The sequence below is a fragment of the Sciurus vulgaris genome (genome assembly GCF_902686455.1).
Source record: "Sciurus vulgaris genome assembly, chromosome: 9".
Lineage (NCBI taxonomy): Eukaryota > Metazoa > Chordata > Mammalia > Rodentia > Sciuridae > Sciurus > Sciurus vulgaris.
In genome coordinates this window covers 86,276,669-86,282,107 of record NC_136469.1, presented here as the reverse complement: position 1 = coordinate 86,282,107, position 5,439 = coordinate 86,276,669, and positions in this window count along the sequence as shown.

Below are 5,439 nucleotides of genomic sequence, written 5' to 3'. Positions count from 1 at the left end.
AAGGAGTGACATCAGTAAGATGGCAGAATAGGAAGGGCCAGGCTTCACTCCTCTCTCTGTTGGAAGTCCAACTAGCAACCATTCATAGAAAAAAATGTATTTTAAAATCTGAAAACTTAAGAACGGCAAAAGGAAGATCTCACTTTGAGCACAATGCCCTCCCCTAAAGCTGGCATGGTGCCCACTGAGAGGATTCTCCAGAGTCCATGGTTACAACAGTGGGAAAAGAGAAGTGGAAGTTGAAAGCACCCAGAAACCACCCCAGACACAGGAACTCATGCAGGAGATTTTATTAAGTGGACAGGCAGAGTGTCTCCCTGCAGGGTGAGAGAGAAAAATGAGAGAAAGAGAAAGAGTGCGCGCACGAGAGAGAGATTGAAAGCCAGGAGGAGAGAGCATGAAAGCGAGGAGGAGAGAGAGAGAGAAAATGGCGGGGGAGCTATTCTTAAGTAGTGGAAGTTCTTGTGCTAATAACAACGGACCAATTGCTGGGGAGGACGTTCTCGGGCTAAAAATCTGGGTTGTAAAGTGGTGTGGGGGAGGGAGAATAATGGCAGCAGCAAAATATCAGAGCTGACACCAACAGAAGTGAACATCTAGTTTACCCAGCATTTGGGATTTTTTTAGGAGGCCACTCCTGACTTGCTTCTTGGAGCACAATAAGAATCAAAACATGTCTACATTGTTCAGAGTCAGGTAGAAACAAAGAAAGGTCTTCACCTTGTTGGTCTAGGACCAGACTTCCTTAACAGGACTCCCATAGCACAAGAAATAAAAGCTAGAATCAACCACTGGGATAGATTCAAACTAAAAAGCTTTCTCTCAGCAAAGGAAACTATCAGCAATGCGAAGAAAGAGCCTACAGAGTGGGAGAATATCTTTGCCAATCATACTTCAGATAGAGCACTAATCTCCAGAATCTATAAAGAACTCAAAAAACTCTACTCCAAGAATTCAAATAGTCCAGTCAACAAATGGGCTAAGGAAATGAATAGACACTTCACAGAAGAAGATCTACAAGCAATCAACAAACATATGGAAAAATGTTCAACATCTCTAGTAATAAGAGAAATGCAAATCAAAACCACCCTAAGATTCCATCTCATCCCAATTAGAATGGCGATTATCAAGAATACGAGCAACAACAGGTGTTGGCGAGGATGTGGGGAGAAAGGTACACTCATACACTGCTGGTGGGGCTGCAAATTAGTGCAGCCACTATGGAAAGCAGTGTGGAGATTCCTTAGAAAACTTGGAATGGAACTACCATTTGACCCAGCTATCCCACTCCTTGGCCTATACCCAAAGGACTTAAAATCTGCATACTACAGAAATACAGCCACATCAATGTTCATAGCTGCTCAATTCACAATAGCCAGACTGTGGAACCAACCTAGATGCCCTTCAATTGATGAGTGGATAAAGAAACTGTGGTATATATATACTATGGAATATTACTCAGCCATAAAGAATGATAAAATTATGACATTTTCAGGCAAATGGATGAAATTGGAGAATATCATGCTAAGTGAGATAAGCCAATCTCAAAAAGCCAAAGGACGAATGATATCGCTGATAAGTGGAGGTTGACACATAATGGGGGGGAGGGAAGGGTTAGAGTTAGGGTTAGGGAGGGGGGCAAGTATAGAGGAAGGAACTACTGTATAGAGGGTAAAGAGGGGTGGGAGGGGTGGGGGGAAGGGAAAAAATAACAGAATGAATCAAACAACATTGCTCTGTGTAGATTTGTGATTGCACGGATGGTGTGCCTTTGCGCCATGTGCAGACAGAGGGACGACATGTGTCCCATTTGTTTACAATAAAAAAAAAAAAAAAAAAAAAAAAAGAAAGGGGGCAGGGCCCAGAGTGTCCAGCATGCAGATCTTGGTAGTAGCTCTGTGTTTCTCCCAGCAGTGGTGATCAGAGACACAGCCTGCCCATTAAGCTCAGCTGACTGCTGCCAGAAACACAGTGAGAAGTTCTACCTGTCTTGAGTCTTTAGACAGCCATTCCACCCTGTCTCAGAACCAACCTGAAGACTGTGCAGAGCACAGGGGCTGTCTCCACCCAGTCTGGGGGTCCAAACATGCATCCATTCTAGCCTCACCCAAGCCCACCAACCCCAAGGCTATTCCCAGGCAGAGAGGCAAGCCTCAACTGCACACCCCCATTGGGCATAATTTCTGTTCCCATTTGTCCCAAGCAACAGCTATAACTTTGTATCCCAGAGTGCAACCCTGCCCAAATGCAGAATGCAAAAGCAATCCCACCTGACTAATGAGTTCAGCCTGCATCCCTGCCTGATGAGAGGCAATTGCAGTGTACAGTCGGTAGCTCTGCCTGATTTCAGAGTCTAGACAGTGATCTCATCAGATAGTGGAGCCCATCCAGTAGTCCCACGTGCTCTAAGAGCAAAGAAAATGGACTAGCCTAACTCAAGAACCTAACAGAAAGTCTGCCTGCCTGATAATTACCAACTGGTCCATTCAGAATCCCAGATAAGACTTAATAGTGAAGGTATATCCCTGCCAAAGAACACCTGTAAAGTCTGGAAGAGGTGACTGCTTATTCAAATGAACAGACAAAAATCAAAAGACACAAGGATTATAAAGAATCAGGGAATTATAACATCACCAAAAGAAATTAATAGAGCTCTAATAAAGAATACAAGTAGATGGCAAACCATGAAATGGCTGACAAGGGATTCAGAATCGTCTTCTAAAAGTTCAGTGATCTACAGTAAATGTGTATAAAGTACATGAAGTTTTGAAAACAATACTCTAAGAATTCACTAACTATGACATAGAAGTAGAAACAATAAAAACGTTATCTTAGGTGAAGAGTACAACAGAAATGAAAAATTTAATAGAAATCATTATTAGCAGACTTGATCAAGCAGAGAAAAGAATCAGTGAGCTCAAATATAGGACATTTGACATTATTGGGTAGAGAAAAAGGAATAGGAATTTAAAAAGTCTGTAAAAATTATTGAACACCACCAAAAGACTACATTTGCATAATTTTAAGAAGTAGAAGAGAGAGAAAAATTGTCCCAAAGCATATTTAAAGAAGTAATGGCTGAAAACTTTGTAAATCTGGGGAAAGATGGCAACCTTCAGGAACAGGATGCTCAGAGGTCTCCAATCAAATTCAACACAATGAGGAGTTCACATTATAATCGAGTTATAGAAGATCACAGACAAATAATTCTGAAAGTATCAAGAGAAATAAAGTGTATCACATGGGAGGAGCCTCAATATAGCTATTGGTGGATTTTCCAAGAAAAATTTTAGAGGCTGTGAGATAATGGGATAATACAAAGTGCTAAGAGAAAACACTAGCAACCAAAATCCTGCTATGCTTCATAAATGAGGAAGAAATAAAGATGTATTCAGACAAACAAAAGCTGAGGGAGTTCATTACTACCAAATCAGCTTTATAGGAAATGTTAAAGTTCTTTAAGATGAAAGAAAAAATGCTAATTATTAACATGAAAACATACAAAAATACATAAATTAATGGTAAAAGTGAATGAATAGTCATGTTTTATGTAAGCCTCATGATAATCACAAAGCAGAAATTTTTAGTAAATACACAAATGATAAAAAGGAAGAATTCAGGGCTGGAGCTGGAGCTCGGTGGCATAGTGCTTGCCTAGCATGTGTGATGTACTGGGTTCAATCCTTAGCACCACATAAAAATAAACAAACAAAATAAAGGCATTAAAATAAAAGAAAAAGAAAACGAAAGAATTAAAAGCATATTATTACAGAAAACCACCAAACCACAGAGGAAGATATCAAGAGAGGAAGAAAGAACCAAGTACCTATAAAATAACCAGAAAAAAATTTAACAAAATTGCAATAGTTAATCCATATCTTTCAATAATTATCTTGAATGTAAATGGATTAAATCCACTCTGACTGAGTGGATTTTAAAAAATACTCAAACCTATGTGCTGTCTACATGAGATTCCCCTCATTTGTAAGGATACACACAGTCTGAAAGTGAAAGGATAAAAAAGATATTCCATTCACATGAAAACCAAAAGTGAGAAGAGGTAATTATCCTTACATCAGGCAAAAGAGACTTTAAGTCAAAAACTGGAAAATCAACAAAGAATGTCATTATTTTGATAACAGGGCAATTCATCAAGAAGACATACAAATTATAAATGTATATGCAACCCCAATTGGAACACCCAACTATATAAAGAAAAATTAACATATATAAAAAAGGGATAGATAAATTTCAATGTAGTAATAGTAGGGACTTCAGTATTACACTTTCAGCAAAATTACACGTTAGACCAAATGAACTTTATAAACATATACAAACCATTCCATTCAATAGCAATATAATGCCAATTCTATTGAATGGTTTCATAACTGAAATCTACCAAATATTTAAAGAACTAATGTTAATCACTCTCAACCTCTTCCAAAAAACTCAAAGAGGGAATGCTTTCAAAATTATTTTATAAGACTTACAGTACCCTTATACCAAAGTCTGATGAAGATATTATAAGAAAAGAAAATTGTAGTCCAATATTCCTGATGACCAATGATGCAAAAAATTCTCAAAAAATCCTCAGCAAACTTAATTCAACAGCACATTCAAAGGATAATTCACTAAAATCAAGTGGGTTTTATCACTGGGATGAAAAAATTGTTGAACATAAGCAAATCAATAACTATGATACACCACATTATAGAATAGAGGATAAAACCCATATAGACAGCTCAGTGAAAGCAGAAAATAATCGACAACATTCAACCTGCATTCGTGATAAAAACTTTCAGTAAATTAGTTATAGAAAGGAATGTTTCTAAACACAATAAAGGCTTTGTATCACAAGCCATAACTAAAAGCCTGTATTGAAAAATATTTCCATATATAGAATCATGTCCTTGGTATAGATTTCCAGAATCTGGGTGACTGGTTTAAATGACATGAATATTTCCAGACTATCAATTCTTATTATAACCTTATTTTCCAAAAGTTTTGAATATATGAGCATTTGTTTTGCTTTATGTTTCCAGAATTAGATTTTTTCATTGTTCTAATTCTATGAGATATATAAAATTTACTATTTTGAAGTTTGTTTCTTTGATTACCAGTGGAACTTGATATCTTAAAGTTATATTTCTTTTGGTGAATTTTCTACTCTAGCTATTTTGTTTAATATTTGCAGAATTTCAAGGCTTTTTTCTTTTCCTCTTTTAGTTGTCTAATTGATTAGGTGTTGTGCATATGTAGCTTATGGACCCTTTTTCTAACTCAATAGATTTTTCCAGGGAAACACAGAGGCATTTTTCCCCTTAGTTAATAGTTAGCAAGAAATTCTGCTGTGTGATCAAATAAAAATCAAATATGCAGTATTTAATCAATAGATTAAACAGGTTACTGTTTAACTCATTGTGTGAAAGAATAATATAT